Source organism: Equus przewalskii, chromosome 15 (assembly GCF_037783145.1).
Source record: "Equus przewalskii isolate Varuska chromosome 15, EquPr2, whole genome shotgun sequence".
NCBI classification, from domain to species: domain Eukaryota; kingdom Metazoa; phylum Chordata; class Mammalia; order Perissodactyla; family Equidae; genus Equus; species Equus przewalskii.
In genome coordinates, this window is record NC_091845.1 from 45,459,774 (window position 1) to 45,480,156 (window position 20,383).

At 46.2% G+C, this 20,383-nt stretch overlaps 1 protein-coding gene across 11 annotated transcripts in view; it reads right to left on the bottom strand.

The window, feature by feature from the left end:
* Window positions 1–20,383, bottom strand: part of TRAK1 (trafficking kinesin protein 1) — a 177,141-nt gene that overhangs the window by 111,884 nt on the left and 44,874 nt on the right. For 6 of the 11 annotated variants that reach the window (XM_070575790.1, XM_070575787.1, XM_070575777.1 and 3 more), the window contains exon 2: window positions 1,957–2,253. The gene's annotated coding sequence lies outside the window, so the exon portion shown is untranslated. Of the gene's footprint in view, window positions 1–1,956; window positions 2,254–15,360; window positions 15,432–19,068; window positions 19,373–20,383 lie in introns of those variants that run through there. The other 5 variants (XM_070575779.1, XM_070575789.1, XM_070575792.1 and 2 more) reach the window with 2 other exon arrangements.

The window sequence follows — 20,383 nt, forward strand, 5'->3', positions numbered from 1 at the left end:
GAGAATGGATTGCACAGAGGCAAGCGGTGAAGCAGGAGGCCCAATCAGGAGGCCTCCGCCGTAATCCGGGCACACGATGAAGATGGCTTAGAGCAGAGTAGCTGCTGCGGAGTTAGCGAGACAGTCAATTCTGGACACACTCTGAAGAAGGAGCCAACAGACTTCCCAGCAAACTGGGATATGAAAGAAATACAGAGGATGCTCCCAGGTTCTTGGCCTGGGCACCTGGAAGGATAGAAGTGCCATTTACAAAGACAGGGACGACCACAAGGAAACCAGGTGGAGGTGGAAACCAGGAGCTCATCTTTGGCCACGTACATTTGAGCTGCCTGTTGGGAAACCAAGTGAAAACGTTTTATTTGGAGTTAGACTGACACATCTGGCCTTCAGAGGAAAAGTCCAGTCTGAGGAATTGGAGATTTTACATCCTGGAGACTGGGTGAAATCACTTAGGGTGTGAGTGTACATGGGAGAGCAAGGGGCTGGAGGGCTGAGCCCCGGGCCCCCCAATGTCCCAGGCTGGGGAGAAGAGGAGGCGCAGCCAGCAAGGTAGGAGGACCAGGAGAGTCAGGACCCGAAGCCAAGGGAGGACCATATTTCCAGGAGACATGGGTGGACGACAGTGTCAACTCCTGCTGACATGGCAAGAAGACGAAGGCTGAGGATGAATCCCTGGACTGAACAAGGCCACTCGTGCTGGGGGAACAGGGAGGTCACAAACCTGCATGCAGTGGATGCAGAAGAAAACAGGAGAAGAGAAACTGGAGTCAGCAAACATGGAACAGAGTCACAGGGCAGTGGCTGTGGGCAAAGGAGGGCTAAGAAGGATTCTTTTTAAGAAGGGAGAGATCATAGCATGTTTTTGTGCTAAAGAGAAAGATCCACGAGTAAGGGAAACGGATGACATAGTAGAGAGCCGAGAGATGCTAGAACCACGCCCCGCAGGGAGCAGGCAAGCAGGGGTCGGATTCACTGCACCAGTGGAGGGAGGGCCACTCGTGGGGATGGGAGCTCAGCACAAGGCAAGGCACCCAGGCTGGGATCCCGGGCCATCTCTGCGCCCCTCTGTCCTCAGGAAACTCCAGACACACACGAGTCCTCAATGCTTACCTGGTGAGATAGAACAATGAAAAGCTACTGGAGGCCAATTTGCATGTACTAAACTGTCACTGGGCATTCTTTCAAACAAGAGGACAAAAGTAAACACTGCAGATAAAAATAAGCAACAGAGCAAACTTCGATAGACCTGCAACTGGTTTAACGATAACTCTGCTCCCCATGCTGTTCTGCACACCACACCACACCACACCCTTTCCACTCAGAGCCCTCTCCTGTGCTGGCCTCCAGCACTTGTCCCAGTGTTCCCCTGGGGAAAAGAAAACGAGCAAGAGCTTCAGGACACTGTGCTGAACAGCAGATGCTGCCGGTGGACGGGGAGGGGACTACCCTGGGAAGGTGTGACTGACACAGGCACCTGTAAGAACCGACATCTGTGCAAATCTTGACAGTGCACAAAGGGAACTACATGTACCTCCCCATTTTTGCACCCCACAACACCACAGTGTGTTATTTCCATGACACCTATCTTATGTCTGAAGAAACCAAGCCTCAGAGAGAGGGAAGGGGCCAGACCACACTGAGCATCGCCATGGGCCACGCATGCTGCTCGGGGTTCAACATTCCCATCTTCAACCTTCAGGACAATTCTATGAGGCGCTGTCTTCATCTCAGGCAGCTCAGTGACTGACACAAGCCGCAGAATTATTCACCAGCAGAGCCAGCTCTAGGGGGCAGGTCTTACAATCCCAAAGCTCAGACTCTGTACTCTGGTGGTCCCTCCCCATTCCCCACCTACCTCCCCAGATCCACTCCTGTGGCCACACCCCTCCCCAGTCCTCACTGACTGAGGCCTCTCTCCTGCCCTCCCTCCCTCCCTGGCAGGGAAAGGCCCCTTACCGGTGATGGTGCAGGCATCCCGGTACCCTCTGCAGCTGGGAGCATCTTCCACAGCCTCGCTTACATAGTGCTCCTCAGGGATGCCCGGGCCGCAGGCTAGGACTGCATGGCTGCATCCCTCCGAAGGGGGCACGGAGTTGGCCAAAGTGTCGTCGTGCAGAACTGTGGCGTCCAGCTTGGCAGGTTTCACGGGGAGGTGCTCACTGCCATCGGGGGTCCTGCTGCAGGAGTCTGGGACAGTTGGGTGGATGGCCCCTGGTAGGTCTGGCACACCAGCAGGGGCTCCTTACAGGCAATCTACAGGGCAACGCAGAGAGAGGAGCACAGTTACTTAGAGTCTCTGAATACACAGGACAACATCTTTAGAAAATAAGGGCCTCTTCCAAGATGATGAGGGTTCAGATTACAAATTCTGAAAAGCATTTCCTTCAAGCCAAGGTATTTCCCATCAAATTCCTCAGTGTCAATAAAAGAACTGCAGTGAAGTTCCATTCAACTAATCAGGTATCAATATGACCAACGTATGGAGCATATCGCTTTATTTACTAACTGAAACCTGTCTTGAAGCAGCTCTAAGCAAATAAACTGGACCACAGCTAAAATGATGACATCTACCCTGAAATAAGGACATGCAGGACACCTGGCAGCGCCACCGTGGGAGAAGAGCTGTGCATGTGCATTCTGCAGAAGACACATCGATCTATTTCTACAGGATTTACAGACACTTTTGTTTGCATATTGAATTAGGTAAGATGTGACGTTTCTCTCAACCTCTTTCAACCATGATACATTCTCAACTCTTCAGGAGCTTTAACGCATGTCCCTAATAAGGGATTCCTTTTAGAATATGATGAAACTACAGATCTTATTCCAAAAACACACATGCAATTTCAAGAAAATCAGCCCATTCACAGGGGGAACCAAGGACAAGAGGTTAAGACCCTCAGGCCCAGCAGGTCAAGCTCTCTCCAGGAGCCACGCCAGCAACATCAGCCTAACCCAGTAATTCACACCCCCCATTTAAAATCTGCCTGTGACTAAAAGATAACTAACTGCTGGAAAAGGGGTGGTGCAGGACAGCGGCTGCTGAGGACTCCACTTGGCTCCAGCAACAGCCAACCTACAGGCAGGGGACTCCGCACATTTCAGGAGGGCACTACTGCCTTAGAAGTTAGCCCTTAATTCAGCAATGGCCCCTCTCCCCCCAGCCCACCTCCACACACACCAAATGTGTATGCACGTACACATGAACGCACACACCTGGCAAAAACGTCAAACGTGAGCTCAATAAACAAGGCAGGAAGCCTGAGAAACATTCTTTAGCACAACAGTTCTCAAAGTGTGGCATGAGAACCCATGGGGTTCCCCGAGACCAGTTTAAAGGGTCCACAAGGTCAAACGATTTTCTGAGCTACTTTCACTCTCATTCCCTCACGGATGTAAAATAGAGTGTTCTAGAGACCACGAGAGGTGTGAGGATGCCCTTGCTTGAAGGCTAATTAATGGAATGCATACTTCTGTATCCTTGAGATTTAAAATTTCGGTTTTGATTTCTCATACAACACATATGAATCAATATAACCCATATAAACAAAAGCTCTTTGGGGTCCTCAATAATTTTAAGGGGTCCTGGAACCAAGAAAGTTTGAGAACTACTGCTCTAGAAAATGATGCATTACAGTTCTTCTAAAAAGAAAGAAGAAAAGGGGCCAGCCTGGTGGCACAGCAGTTAAGTTTGCACATTCTGCTTTGGTGGCCCAGGGTTCACCAGTTTGGATCCCAGGTATGGATGTATGCACTGCTTGTCAAGCCATGCTGTGGCAGGCATCCCACATATAAAGTAGAGGAAGATGGGCATGGATATTAGCTCAGGGCCAATCTTCTTGAGCCAAAAAAAAAAAAAAAAGGACAATTGGCAGCAGATGTTAGCTCAGGGTTAATCTTCCTCAAAAAAAAAAAAAAAGGAAAGTTAGTAGATATTTCAGCCACATGGTACAGTTCTAAAAGAAAACTACAGCCTGGGGTCTGTGACATTTTCCCTCAACAAGAGCTTATTTACCAAAATATACCAAGAGTACCTATTATAAATGAACTCAGCCTAGGTAGGTGACAAACTTCCTGCTCTCATAAAAATGGGGAAATAAGTATAAAAATGGGAAGGGGATCAAGGAGACTATATATTCCTGGTGAAAAGTGAAAGGTAACCAGAGATAAAAGTGGACTGTGGCATCTAGTCAGTGATTCAAATACAGAAAATACAGACAAATGGATAAGCCGCCTGTAAGAAAAAGTCTAGGGGCTGGTCCAGTGGCGCAGCGGTTAAGTTTACGTGTTCTGCTTCTCGGTGGCCTGGGGTTCGCCAGTTCGGATCCTGGGTGCAGACATGGCACCGATTAGCAAAAGCCATGCTGTGGCAGGCGTCCCACATATAAAGTAGAGGAAGATGGGCACGGATGTTAGCTCAGGGCCAGTCTTCCTCAGCAGAAAGAGGAGGATTGGCAGTAGTTAGCTCAGGGCTAATCTTTCTCAAAAAAAAAAAAAAGAAAAGAAAAAGTCTAGACTTCCCAGCAGAACTCCAAAACCATCCTGGGCAAGAGAAGCCCGAGGGGGTGGACCAGAAGACCCCCAGAAGTGAACCAATTAAGCTATTGTTACATACAAAAACAACAGAAAGACACTGTCAGATACTTAAAAACAGTAAAGACCTCCAATAGTCCCGAGGAGTTCCCGGTCTGCTGACCACACCCCACAGATAAATAGATCACTAGTGAACAGATCAACATAAAGAAGTCAAAGGTGAGGAAGACGTGCTAAAGTAAAAGGGGCAGTGAGATTAATACTGTCTACATAATGCACGAGTCACAACCCTGAGGCAAACAGCCCAAAAGAAAAACGGGCAAAGGATATAGAGAACCTTAACAGTGACCCAAAAGATTTATCAGACTGACAAAGATGTAGAGATTATAACAATGTTCAATTTGGCAAGAGTTTTAGGAAACTTAGTCTTATGCATTATGAGGGGCGGGGGATATAAATTTGGAAATACAGCCTGGCAAAACGTATGTGGCTCTTGCGCCCGAGTATGCATGGGCCAAGGTCATATAGGACACTGACATGCTAAGAGCCCTTTCCCACCTAACATGCAACAGAGACGATCGTGTCAATTACAGCGCAGCCACAGAGACGTCAACTACGCAGCTGTGAAAAGCAAGTTTCAGAGCAGGTATGAGTGCATCAACATAGAAAGAGTCCCTAGACAGAGAGACGGCAGATAATGAATGCAGACTTCAAAAGATTGACCCCTCACTCAAAGCTTAGACACATTCTATAGGATCCTTACACAGAAGTTTGAAATACTTTCTCCCTTTACAAAATGCTCTTGTTCTACTGAAAACTAAGAACATTCCATTCAAATCAATGAGTTTTTTTTTAAAAAAACAAAGGGTCTAAAACATAAAGATTTCTTGAAGAGGACTTCAGCCATGGATGATACAACTTTCGCTTTCATCATCTGAGATGAAGATAAGGAAGTTGGCCTAAATCCTGATTGCTAGCCCTGAATCACTCCTGGCCCTCCTCCGGCTACCTCTGCCTCAATTTACGGTTGTCAGACACTCAACCCAGAAACATACTGCTATGAAACAAATAGTTCAAGTAAGTATCAGCACTTTCTAAAGATCCAAATTCGGGAGACATCAGCAAATGCTCACTCAAGCCTCAAAAGGGAACGCAGGCAACCAGTTTGAAGTCCAAAGTACATTTTCTATGCACAGCAACTGGCAAAGCCTTCAAAAGCTCGAGGCCCCTCTTTTTTTTTCAAGTAGAACAGAACTACCTCAATTTACTTTCTCATCTCAAAGCCCAGTGAAAATAATTAAGTACCCAGGTGCATGCACTCATACGCATGCCACACTTGAGGTACATCACACCCCATGATTTGTGAATTTTAATTCTCACCTTATGAATTTTTTTTGTCAAAGTAGTATTCTTTTTCCTTTTTTTTTTATTGTGGTAAAAAACACATAACATAAAATCTACCATCTTAATTTTTAAGTAGTGGTAAGTACATCACATTGTTGTGCAAGCAATCTCCAGAATTCTTTTTATCTTGCAGAACTGAAACTTTGTCCCCATTAAACAACTCCCCACTCTCCCCTCCTGCCAACCACTGGCAACCACCAGTCCGCTGTCTGTTTCTATGAATTCACTACTCTAAGTGCCTCCTATGAACGGAATCATACTGTATTTGTCTTTTTGTGACTGGCTTATTTCACCCAGCATAGTGTCCTCAAGGTTCCTCCATGTTGTAGCATGTGTCAGAACTTCATTCCTTTTTAAGGCTGACGAACATTCCATTGTACCCAGAGGCCCCTCTGGAAATGAAAAGACCAATCTTCAGTGCATTAAAATCAAGTGGGAAGCAGCCTAAATTTCTATCAACAGAAAAACAGTTATAAATTAGAGCACGCCCAAACCACTAAATTCTATAAAATGAGACAATCCATGTAGGGCCCTTACCGCCATGCCAGGTACATAAGTGGTTCCCAAAGTAAGCATTATCACTGACGTCATAATTTCAGAGTCTCAGAATCAGGCACGTTTTGTGGTTCTACCATAATATTCATATGGCAGCATTTCGAAACCTATTTCACTAGGAAGCCTTGCTCCACATGTCACTTAAGCACATGGCATTTATTTCACAGAGTGCATTTTGGGAAAAGCCTCTCTGTAATTGACATGACTTCCAGGCCTTCATCATCACTTGTCCAGGACTCATCTCTCCCACGAGCTGTGAGCTCCTTGGAATCATGGGCTGGTTCTGGTACCTGTTAGGCCCTAAGTAAATATTTGCAGAATAAACAGTAATGAATGAAACAAGGGGTTTAGTCCAAATGACTCTGAGGACCTTCTGAAGCTGTGAAGCTGTGGTTCCACGACCCACAGAGGAACCAAAGGGTCTCAACTCCCAAAGGACACACTGCTAACCTTGAGGACTAACAGAAAGCAAAGGGAAACCTCTGGAAGCACTCCTGACACGTTCCAGGGATGCAGCCCATGCCCCATGGGCTCCCCACGATTCACCCTCACCTCAGTCTTTCCAATGCAGACCTAGACACGCCAAACCTGACTTCCTGGTGGAACATGTAAGATGACCCACAGGAATCAGGAAGCCTCATTTACAGACCACTCATAGGCTAGCGTGCAAGTCCCTCACCCCGGTGTCTAGCTTGAAGGAGTCACAGCATGTGCCCTCTGGGGAGACCCAGGGCTCGCAGGGGAGGGGTGACAGCTGCAGCCTGGTGAGTGGGGCTCTGAAACACACCCTAATGATTCAAAACCAATTTTCCCAGAACAACTGTTTATCAGTGTTTTCACTCATGATGCATTTTCTGCTGATGACCAAAGATCTCAAGGAGCTCAGAGATCAGAAATAAAAAGAGCTAGGCATCCAGTCAGACTCACAGAAGGCAGCAGCCACTGCAGAAGAGGCTGCCCAACACGCGGCGCCAACACCCCCACAACATTATTTGGGGAGATGAGGAGTTGAGTTCCTGGAGGTCTCTGGGCCTTGGTTTCCTCCTCTACGGGGTAAGAGTGCCCACACCTCTTAGACTGTTCAACGCCTTACTGATATGGATGCAAATAAAGTACCCACCACAGTGCTGAGCATACAAGAAACCCTCCAGTCTTACAAACTATCATATGGATCACCCTCCCTCAAAATTATTCAAGTACTAAGAGAAGTGATTCTTGAATGTTTCTAAATTTTCACAAGTTTGAACACTGGTGTTCTGTAAGGCAGTGCACATCTGTGAAATCCTAACAATACCTACTCTTACTGAGAGCTCACAGTGTGTGCAAACACTGTGTCAAGTGTTTTGGAAGCCCTAACTTACACCACCCACTGCCACCCCTCCCCTTAGCTGGGTGTTGTTACCAGCCCCATTTTACAATGGAGGGAAAGAATGTTCAGAGAGGTTCAGTAACTTTCCAAAGGTCACAGAGCCAGCAAAAGGAGGCATCCAGGTCTGAACTGAGACAAGTGTTGGGACCCAATGTGAAAATGTGAAAAAGATTCTTGGCAGGTGGTTGCTTGCTGTGTCTCCTGCTGCCCCCTCACCCCACCCCCATCTAATGGATGCAGGCATTTCCAAGGCTTCACACGGGGTTCAGAAACAAAGCAGCCGCAGCCCTGGATACTCTCTGGCTCCAGCAAACCCTGGCACATGGAGCAAAAGGCTTCTTTCAGGCAGAGGAAACAAACGAGGCTTAAGCAAAGTGAAAGTGGATGGCTCTAAGAGATAATAAAAGCGGCTCTGTTTCATTTATTGAATTCTGCTTGGGGAGTCTGCGAGAAGGAGAGATTTTTCTTAGCAGAGGAGTGAGAAATTCTGCAACCTGGTCAATTTTTCAGCAAAAGAGTTGCCAGGAAAAGAAGTAGGAGAAAGTACACACGGAGGTGGCTCTGCACGCGAGCTGGGAGAGCGCTCCCGCCTCGGGCCTGGGCCCTTGGCCCAGGTCCCCTTCCTCACTCTTCTCCTCCTCAAGTCAGGAGCAAACCAGCCAAGCCCCCAGCTTGTCAGAGTTCTTGTCAGGCTACTCAAGCTTATTCCAGTTTGGTGCTGAACTCAACTCTGCTGACAAAGTACACACGGGCAAGTTCCTAAGATTTTCTCTGCTCCAGCATAGGATTTTTGCAGCTCGGAATCTAAACTAAAACGCAAGAGCTGTGTGACAGCGAGGAGATAGTTTCGCTCCTCTGGGCCTCAGACACCATATCTGGACAAGGAAGGACTGAGCGAGCATCGACAAGCAGCCTCACAGCTCAGCCATGCCAGGAGCTGTGAAAGCAGGCAGGTGGGGTTGCAGGAGAGCCTCTGCGTCCTCACTGGCCTTTCCCCAGCTCCCACGTTCTATCAGCGTGAACCCTTTCCCACCCACATGTAGGTGACTCCTGGCAGGCGAGCGAGTGATGCTGTGCAGACCGAGCTTCCCTCTGTGAACACAAACCACTTATGTCTCAAGGGCTAACAGAGGAGCTTCCTCCAGGACAGACTCAGAAGTTGTCAGGAGAAAACCAGAACAGAGTTCCAGGTTGGAGGCCCAAAGGTGACTAGGAGAAGCTGGTCCTTGGTGACCCCTCTGTGGCCAGCCAGGTGCCTGAGCTTTCAAGCGTTCCTTTTTCTGGGCAGAGGAATCTGAGGCATCTGGGGACTGTGACGGTTCAGTAATTCTGAACACACAGGTCCAAGTACAGCAAAAGTTTTCAAAAAGGAACAAATTGTTCACCAGGATTACATCAGTCTTCTACGGCTGCTGTGACAAATTGCCACAAATTGAGTGGCTTGAAATAACTCCCATTTATCAACTCTCAGTTCTCAAGGTTAGCAACCCGACATGGGTTTCACCAGGCCCCAGTCAGGGTGTCAGCAGGGCTGTGGCTCCTGCCTTGAGCTCTGGGGAAGAACTCTACCCAAGCCCATTGAGGTCAATGGCCAAACTCAGTTCCTTGTGGTTACAGGACTGAGACCCCCATTCCCCTGCTGGCTGTCAGCCATGGCCGGTCTTAATTCCTACAGGCCACCCATGCTCCTTCTCATGCTTTCCATGAGCTCCTGGAGGCCTCTCTCCAGTCTCTGCACGTGGCTCCCACATCTCAGAGCAATGGCAATTCGAATCCTTCTCACACTTGGAATCTCTCTATCTTCCCCTTCTGCTGCATCTTTCTCGCCGCCTCTTCCTTCTCTTCTGTTTTTAAGGGCTCGTGTGATTACACTCAGATAATCCTGGAAAATCTCCCTACCTTAAAGTGATGTGATCAATAACCTTAATTCCACCTGCAAAGTCCCTTCATAGCAGTATCTAGATTAGTGTTTGACCTCCCAGGGAACAGGAATCTTGAAGGGATGACTTTAGAATTTTGCCTCCTACAAGGGCCTAGATGATTTAGATCAGATGCTGGAGAGCAGAGAGACCTGGGTTTAAGTCCCAGGTCAGCCACGACCTACTGACTGCAGCCCTGGGTCAGGTTCCTTGATGTCTCTCATCGACAAAATGTGGGTACCACCATCTGGTTGTCAAGTTGCTGGAAGAAGCAGACGCAACAAAAGCAGATGGCCTGTCAGGCCTAGGATGGGAGGCCTGAAACTGCATCCAAAGTCTGAGGCTTGCCCTAGGGATTACAAGCATTTAGCAGCTGAACACGCAATGGAGGCACGTTTTCAACCCATTGTTTCTATCTTAGGAATAATCATATGAGAAGACCAGGTAGCTTGCAAGCTGTGGATGGGTCCTAAAGGAAGAGAGACATTTGGAATCAAGTTGAGCACTCCAAGATCTTGACGCTTCCTTGAGGCCAACTGGCTCATGAAGGGCCTTGACTGAGGTATGACCAGCCCTGGGGTTTCCCCGCAATCTGGCCCAGGAGATTCTTTCACTTGCCATCTTACAGCTTCTTTGAGCAAACTGCTGCTCGCTTAGAAGGTGATGAGACTAACCTGTGCTATTTTAAAGTGCAGACAGCCCCAGCACTCACGTAATTGTAAAATGAGCTACAGGTCTGGCGCTGGGCTTAGTAATTTACATGTGTGACCTCCTTTAAGGCTCTCAACCTATGAAGTATTATCAGCATCTGTTTTTTACAGGAGAGGAAACAGGCTCAGAGAGATTAAATAACTTGCCCAGGGTTTGAACCTAGATTTGAATGGCTCCAAAGATGCTCCTCTCTCTAAGGGTTGTCAGTAATACTGTGATTAAAGGTGTTCACAGTCCAGTGGAGAATCAGACATTCCATGTCATCTTGGACCACTGACCATTCTTGTACATCTGTCCACTGTCTCTCAAAACAACCCTTGGCCATAACAGGCACAAAAGAACTCAAAGTGAAGACCCCACTGGGACGACTCAAGTCCACAATAAGAAATATGCACATCCCTGCCAGCCCAAAGATGAGGTCCAACCTCCAGGGCCATGCTGGGCTGGCAGACAGCTGATGGGTGACCATGCAGGCCTTCTCCTCCCCTGCTTCTCCATCTCATCACTGTCCTACCTCATTTGACCTTTCTGGCCCTCCCATCAGTGTAGGCCAGCTCCTCAAATAACTGGACAAGTGGCTAAGTAGTGGAAAAGGTCATGCAAAAGTTGAACAGCTGGAGGGCGAGGAGAAGACGAGCTGTAGATTTACAGCAATGGTGCCAGGTGGGAAAAAGAGTACAGGCCCTGCAGGACGATACACAGCTCACTAGGGGCTTTTACATGCGGATGTCATTTGTCCCGTAAAGCAGATCCACACTATGGCTTGGTAGAACCATTTTCACTTTGCAAGGCAGGGGTAGGGGAAGGTTAAGTGACTTGCTCCAACTTTTATCTCAGATCATGGTAGAAGCTGGAGTGGGAAGCTTATTTACTCAAAAATTTCAACAACTGCCACACCACACTGCAAAGGGAAGGAGCATCTTGGGAGAGGGCACATGTGGCCACCCATAGAACGAGAAAGAGTATTTGGAGGAACCCACATTGGCTGGCACAGCCAGAAAGTCAGAGTCACTCTGGGGTAACCAAAAGCCACAGGAAAGGAGATGCCATATGGTCTCAAGGACGACTAACAAGGCCTCCTCTTGTGAACTTCCATGAGAGCCCCTCAGGGTCCGTGGCAAAGGAGAGGCCAGGATGGCTGGGGACTGTAGGCAGGCGCCATTACAGTTTCTACTAGAATGACCTAAGGAAGGACCTGCCCACAGCAAGGGGGCTGCACTGGTGTGCCTGTCATGCGTGTCTTTTCTCTCTTGCTCTCACCTTCCCACACTCTCATGCCCACACACGTGCACACAGACATACGCACATGAAATAAATGCCATTTCTAAGGCTATACCAATCTCTGGCTCTGAAGAAGGTGAATCCTCCAAAATAAATTTTTCTAAAAATCAAGAATCACTCAAAGGAAATTTCCACAACTCAGGGTAACTGGAGAAAAATGACTCTGATCCAGTTTAGACTCATCTAAACCTTGCTTAGGACAGAAGCAAACCCATGAGCCCCCACACCACACCCGGTAAACGCCCATGAAGTCAGGACAAATTCATTTCATCGATCAGGTCTCATGAATGAAAACTGCTGTCATGTGACCAAATTCCCCAGTTTCCAAAAATATTTCTGCCACAACTGAGAGAAGAGAAATGCCCAGCCACGCTGCCTTCTGTAAGCCCATCGCTGTCTCCCAGAATAAGGAAGAAAAGAGAATAAAAAGGCAAGGCGCTCTGACAGCCTTACGTAATGGTCCCCATCTTGCTCGCTGGCAGCGGCAGATTTATAACACGCCATAAATAGCTCCCTCTCCTGTGCAAGGGGACCAGGCTGGGGGCTGAGCTGCAGAGTCTCCCTCACAGCCTGCCTCTCCTCTTTCACTGGTAACGGAACCTTCATGCACCTTCCAGCACAAAGCAAGTTCAGTGAGAGCAGCTGGCCCAGGCCCAGTGCAGACGTGTGTCACCTGAGAGACCCTAAAAGCTGGATAAGATATTCCAAACTTGGCTGTTGATCCCCAAGAGACAGCGCTCCCAGCCAGCATGGGAATGGTAACTACCATATGTCACTCTGCAAAGGGGCTTCCACGGCACGCCAGGTCAATGGGCTTGCTCTGTGCTCTGAGATCAGCTCAGGACAAAGAGTAGCCTTTGGCTACTTCATCCAGCCAGCCAGGGACAGGGAGGCCAGCCTGGCAGGTGGTGGTTCTCAGCGCAGCCCCACGGCTGTGTGTTCTCTGGCCCACTTCTTACCCCCATCAGAAAGTCCAAAACTGCAGCAGAGCTCTCCACATTCCCAGGACACCAGGAGGAATTCTGGAGGCTGCCCAAAGCCTGGGAGGGTGGAGGGAGTGGTAACGTCATCCCAAATCCCTGTAGGGTGACTTGTTGGAAATCTCTGAGACTCCAGGCTAGAAAGCTGTTGCTCTGAAGAGGAAAACTTGCCCTGAGAACCAGATGTCCTAAATTAGGAAGCCCTGCAGCCCACAATGCATGTGCTGTCACTCTGAAGGGGTCTGGGGTCTCTGGGGAGCAAGAAAGTGGAGATCCGCGGGCAGGGCAAGCACTGAGGCTGCGCTCACCCTCCCAATGTGCAGGCCTGAATTGTCAGAAGCCTCGCTCGGCCAAGAACGGCAGCTGCTGAGCTGTCACACTGTAGGATAAAGTTAATATAATAACCAGAGTGAGAAAGAGGCCCAGGAATGTGGCACAAGGGTGGGAGAGGAAAAGAGGGAGAGAGAACGGTTCTCTGTACGTGACGTGTCCTTAGGTGCCGGCTTTTACTGCACTCACTCCCTGGGAGGAGCCTGGCTTTTAAAAAACCACAATGTCTCCAACAAGGAAAAGAACACTAATGGCTCCCGGTTACTAGGCAGTGACCGTGTGCCTGGCCAGGCCTGGGTGCACTGCCCCAGGGAGCACTCACCTAAAACTCACAGCAGCCTGGGTGCATTGCCCCAGGGAGCACTCACCTAAAACTCACAGCAGCCTGCACGCCCTGCATCATAGCCCTCCTCAGACTACCAATGGGTAAACCGAGGCTGGAAGTAACCTGCCCACAGTCCCAAGAACTTAGAGGTGTAGCTGGTGTTGAACCCAAGCCTGTTCAATACCATAGCACACAGCAAACGTGCCAATAAATGCATAAGGTAAACATCAACTTAGTTCACTACCCTCTTCTCTCACCACTATGTAGATCTGAAATTTCTCAAAATAGTTGGGACATGAAAAGAGCAATCCTACACGAAAAAAAATTTAAGATAATGTCAATTTCAAGACAAATGCATTCCAAAAAATCATGAAGGGCATTTCACACTGAAAAATGTTAAAATCCCCAATAAAATGTTCATGTATGAATCATTATTTTAAAAAAATCAGGGGCTGGCCCTGTGGCCTACTGGTTAAGTTCGGCATGCTCTGCTTTGGTGACCCAGATTCGCAGGTTCAGATCCCAGGCATGGACCTACACCACTTGTGAGTGGCCATGCTGTGGTGGCGACCCACATACAAAATAAAGGAAGACTGGCACAGATGTTAGCTCAGGACCAATCTTGCTCAAGCAAAAAGAAAAAGATTGGCAAAAGATGTTAGCCCAGGGCTAAGCTTCCTCAGCAAAAAAATAGTGTCAGTAATAGTTTTCAGGAGAAAAGTCACCAGTAATCAAAGAAATGAAAATTAAAACAATTATGAGATGCTATCTTGTTATCTTGCAAACTGGCAAGCTTTTTTTACCCCGAGTTCTGACCACTGCTACTGACAGGGCGCTGGTGATAAGATCGCTCACACCCAGGAATGGGCAGTGAAAGCGATTCCATTGCTCCAGTTATCTCCTAGGGAAAAATCGTAACTGCATACAGAGATTTACTTTTTCTCTTCTCAGCGTTGCATAACAACGGAAAACTGGAAAATGAAAATGTCTAATAACATGGATTTCAATTAAATAAAACATGGTCCATCCATATAACACATCTGCACTTCTCACCATGACACTATACCCAAACACACTGCAGAAACACATGGTGGCCAAGCAAAGATGCTCAGGATAGATTAAGTGGGAAGAGGGCAGGTCACAAAACAGGGTGCAGAATACGGTATCTCTGTTTTAATACAAATGCAATATACACATATAATTAAAGTCTATTTCTAGTAGAATTTCATCTTCATGAGCATCCCGCCCACAGAGCTACACCCAACAGTCTTCTATTACCTCTCCTTATTTGGCCCTTGGCTGTCCTTGGACAGGACAACCCAGCCCTCACCTCTATGGCTGGGTGAGCTTTAGCACCACTGCACAATCCGACCCACCCACAACTTTGCAACAGCTCAGATACGAGCACACTTCCTCACCACGGCCACACAGGCACAGATTGCATTTCCTAAAGCATTTCCACCACAAGCTCAACCCCTTTGGGGACAGAAAGACACAGTCACCATGAGTCACTGTGCGATGTTAGGGAAGTTCAAGTTAATTAACCTCTGTAAGCCTGAGCATCCTCATCTATAAAACGGGAAGTAATAACAGTACCTAACAATACAAGGCTGTTGTAAGGATTAAATGAGGTAACACACTAAATAAAATGCACTCGAAGCACGTAGAGTACATGCCCAATAAACAACAGCCCTGCTCGTACCTGAGAAAACTCCCCATGAACGAGCGTTAACCTGTTAGGGAAGTGGGGACCCTATTTCAACAGGCATTTTCCTACAATCGGGCTGTATATAAAGTTCAAGCATGCACGATTTTTATCCCAAGCTTCTTTTTGTACAGGCAGAAACTGATTAAAATAAAGACTCTTTTCTGCCTGTTTCATTCATGGCCATGTCCTTAGTTCCTGGAACACAGTAAAAGCTCAACGAGTGTAGAACGAACAAAATGACTCACTCTTTATGCCAAAGCCTGCTGGATATAAGCAACCCAACTCTTGTCTTAAGTGCACTCCATGACAGGCTAACCAGTTGTGGTGACCGTGAAGCACAGTGGACTTCCACTGAGTCATCTGCCATATTAGGAAGGGAGAAGGGAATGCTGGAGGGGCTTTCTGAGGGACAGAACCTTGGTCACTTCTGAAATTAACCAGCAAAACCTGAAAGCTTGAAAGAGGGGGAAAAAATTCTGATCTAAGCGTCAAAGGAGGACAGAAAGTTTTTGTTTTAAATTGTATTTGTCTAAAGCTTCACGTCCATTTCCATATCAGCTTCTCCATGTGCACTGAACTACATAATGAAATCATAGCCTTGTGTTTTTGAAAACAGATTCCGCAGCTATGGAAACAGAAGCTGTCACTGTATCCCGACCTCAGTGGAGGATCCAGTGAGAAGAAACATCTCAGCTTGGACAGAGCTACTTAGCGGCATATATTCCTCTTTTCAATAAGATGTGCTTAACCGTAAGCAATAAATAAAGCCCTTGAATACCTAATTCTCTAGGCAAGTTGCCCCATAGAAAAGTTCCTTCCACTAACAACTCACACTACAGGCACATGTGTAAAAAAGTGCCCTATTCCTGATTTTATTAATTCTAAATAATCTCCCAGGAAGCAAGTAGGTCACTAGGTCCACATTAAAGGCCAGATTTGGGACTTAAACCAGCTCAATGGCAAAGAAGAAATTCTCTACAAAGTATTAATGCAGGCATCTGGAAAGGATGAAAAGAGAATGGGAAAACATTACTCAATTTTTATCATCTACTTTTAGTAAATAATCCAAAGCAGACCTCAGGATTACTCAAGAAGTAGCACAAATAATTAGGAATGTGTGGTATTGAGGGTTAAAGCCAAAAATCTCTGTACAAGAACATCCCAGCAAACAGTGAGGTCAGAGACCAGAGCCACCAAGGGGTTGAACGAAGCATTTTTTTTGTTGGGGGTTTTTTTCCCCCAAAAAAGGTACCCAATCAGTCTTTCTCACTGAAATTAACAGGGCCGTTACTAGGGAACCGGTCAAAACAGCCATGTACACACAAAGTGAATACTGACAGCTGGGCCTTCAGTCACATAATTTAATGGGATGGCAAGATCTCCTTATGGTGAGTGGGCCATGATAAGCACAATGCATAAAGGCAACAGCAAGACAGGAAATGAAAGGAGGAAATGCATCAGCTAGGAACTGGACGGGTTGGGGGCAGGGAGGACTGAATCACCCCCAAGCAAAAGGATTTCTTTGTATGAAACAAATATAACACTGATATCTAATCAGACAGATAGAGCACAAAAAATTTAAACTAGGAACTAATCTCACTCATGAATATCAACCAAAAATTCTTAATATAGCATAAGCAAACAAGATCCACTATCACATTAAACACACACATGTATATAATGGGACCTATTTCAGGAATGTAAGGATGGCTCAACATCTAAAAATCCATTAATATAATCCACCATATTACTAGGTTTAAGGAGAAAAATCATGATCATCTCCATAAATACTAAAAAGCTTCAATAAAATTCAACAAACTATTCCTTACAAAAACACTCCATAAAATAGGAATTGATGGATACTGCCTCAGCATGAATATGCGCACACCACACAGTCCTAAAGCCAACATCTTATGCCTTGGAGAAACACTAGCAGCATTCTCAGTAAGGCTGTCAACAAGGTTAGGGCGCCCACTATCTCCAACACTATGTAACAACGTGTTGGGGATGTTAGCTAATCCAATTAGACAAAAGAAAACAATGAGTGGCATAAGAATGCTGATGATGTGATCATCTATTTGGAAAAACCAAGAGATATAATAACAAAACTAACTCATACAATAAGGAACTAAGTAAAGTAGCAGGCTACGAAAGCGCAACAATCAACAGCCTTCATATCCATGAACAATAACCACTCAGAAGATATAATGGAAAATAAAATTTTATATATGACAGCAAAATAAAACACTCAAATAAACTGAACAAGACATATGGAAAACATTAAAAAATCACACAAAGTTATTCATTATGACATGAATTATAAGAATGAAATATTGGAAGCAACCTCAATGTTTATACATAGGGGTTTGTTCAACCCAACAATGGAATACCATGCAGCAGTAAAGAAAAATTATGAGTAAGATCTACACTTTGGACTTTGAATCTAAAGATTAAATTAAGTCAATGAAGATGAGGGACTCTGATACTGCATATAAACAGAAAGAAACCCACATAATCATAGAGCAAATTAGTAACATTAGCACTCAGAAGAAGAAAAGCAACCATCTAAGTCACTCTTTCACACAATACTTTGTACACACTCAATGAGATACATTCTAAGGACGAAAAGAACTGCAAAAAGTAAATCTTGAATTTTATTTAGTAGGTTTGTTGATGGCAGTGGCATAGGTATAGCCAATTTTTAAATTATTTTGGGTACAATATGTAAATATATTGGTGTCATTTATAACCATGTGTTGTTTATAACAAGGTTGGGAGGGGGGGGTTGTTCTTTTGTTTGTTTAGTTGGAAGGGCAGGGCAAACATTCTTGGCAAGGTTCAATGTGGAGAGAACTTAAGATTCAAGGGATAAAGCCGGAAAGGCAGGAGCAGATGCAGGCTGCCTCATCACACAGCTCCAGGGGGTACCACTCACACTGTAATCTAAGTAATTGTATACTAAGAGGGCCCTGGCCTTGTACCCCATGACAAAAAGAGCATGGCCTTTATCCAGCAGGCAAATAATCCATCCTGGCAGACATTCTCTGGGCTGCAAAGTTCATCCTGAGATGCTCAATGAGTTAAGAAACCATGGGCTTTGACGTGAGAGAGCTTCATTGCTAGGTGGTCAGGAATGCTCAGCACAAACAAGCCCCACAGATTTAGATCCGCAGAAAGTCACTTGTTTTAAAAGCTATTCCTGTACTTCCACAAGTCTGTGACCTCTGATTAGAATCAAACAATATCAAACTGGACAGCCTTTACCCAACAGAACTACTGGGGGAAAAAAAAAACGTATAGCTATTTAACCCTTTGAAAATATAACCTTAATATTCTAAGGTAAAATCAATTCATAAATCATTTTCAGAAAAGCTTTTCTTTCCAGGAAGGCTAGCACAAATATTCTAACTTCAGTATTTTAGGAAACATTCTATAAGCTGCCTAAAATGTTTATTATTCACTTGCTTCTCCATGATAAGTTCATAATAAAGTGATATTCATTCTATTCTTATTAGTCTAGAACCATAGGGTAGCTTCTTAGATTCCCGTTGATAATATTTTAGAGTTCTTTGGAATTGTATTTGGGTAACTCAGACAGCAAGTTCAAAGATTTGTTCCACACCTGAAAGGGCTCCGACACTGACATGGGGCTGCCTGTGAGAGAATTCACATTTTTGGGATGTGTCACTACCACCTAATCCAGAAGCCATCTGTGGCATCTCCCCCAGGTCTTATCTCACCTTGGTCTTTGGGTGTTTCAGTTTTCTATTATTGTATAACAAAACACCCCAAAACATAGTTGCTAAAAACAACGATTTACTCTCTCTCACAACTGTGTAGCGTGGCACAGGCTCAACTGAGTGCTGAGGCTTCTGCTGTTCTCAATTGGGGTCCCTCATGAAGTTGCATCAGATGGTAACAAGGACTGAAGCATCTAAAAGGGGTCCACTCACATGTCTAGCATCTTGGCAGGGATGGCTGGAAGACTGGGCACCTCTCTCTCATGTGGAAACATGTTGTCTCCACGTGGCTACTTGGGATTCTCATAAGGTGGCTGGATCTCAAGAAGAGGTGTTCAAGAAGCATGAGGCAGGGGCCGGCCCTGTGGCCAAGTGGTTGGGTTCGTGCACTCTGTTTCGGCGGCCCGGGGTTTCGCTGCTTCAGATCCTGGGCGCGGACATGGCACCGCTCATCAGGCCAGGCTGTGGTGGCGTCCCACATGCCACAACTAGAAGGATCCACAACTAGAATGTACAACTATGTGGGGCGGGGGGGGTGGTTTGGGGAGAAAAAGAGAAAAAAAAAAGAAGCATGAGGCAGAAATTGCAGATCTCTTTACACTCGGTCTTGAAAGTTAGACTTTGTCACCAGCTACCTGCCCAGAGCGGCTCAAAGAGTTATTTAGGCTTACAGAGTTCTTTGTTGCTTAGTAGCTTAAAGAACCACTTAACAAGTGCCATCAGCATTCAATAGTTCCTCAAAGTTGTTTTTTATGAGAATGAACAGCTACCCATCAGCTTGAACAGGCTCAGATCAGTGCAAACCACACTGCAGTAATGACGCCTGCAGAGAAGAAAGGAAAAGTGTACAAAAGTAATCTTTACCTCGTTATAATATCACAAACACTACCCTGGGAGGAGCTGAAGTCCTATTGACACAACATGCAATATATGTGAAGGCGTGTATCTAAACTACACGTGCGCCACCCCATGCCCACCTCTACATGGAATGACAAGGCTTCCTTCTTGCACATTCAATCTCTACCCCAGATAAAAAGCACCCACTCTCCTTGTTCAGGGAGCCATAGCTTTGTGAAATTATTCCCTGTGGTCTTCATTTTATTTGCTGCATGCTGTAAATAAAATTTCTGCTTTGTTTGACAACTACTTCTGGTGCACTTTGCTTAACTCGCCAAGGAGAGGACTCACATTGGTCTGGTGACAACTTCCACCACAATCTATTGGTAAAAATTTAAGTCACAAGTCCAGATTCAAGGGGAAACCACAGAGACTCCACCTCTCCACAGAAGTGTGGCAAGAATCTCTGGCCCACCGCATGGCCAGACAGTATCAGGCCCCTTGGACAATCAGGCACAGCTGTGTTACCTCCACCTGCTTGCTCTGCCTTCACTGTGTGGTTCACACCTTTTCAAAAGAGCAAGAACTTGATCACAAAGGCTTTCTTGGAAGAAAAGTCTGATAACACAAAAAACTCTAATGCTCCTTCAGCTGTGGTCAAGGACAAGGGTTGGCAAACTTTTTCTGTAAA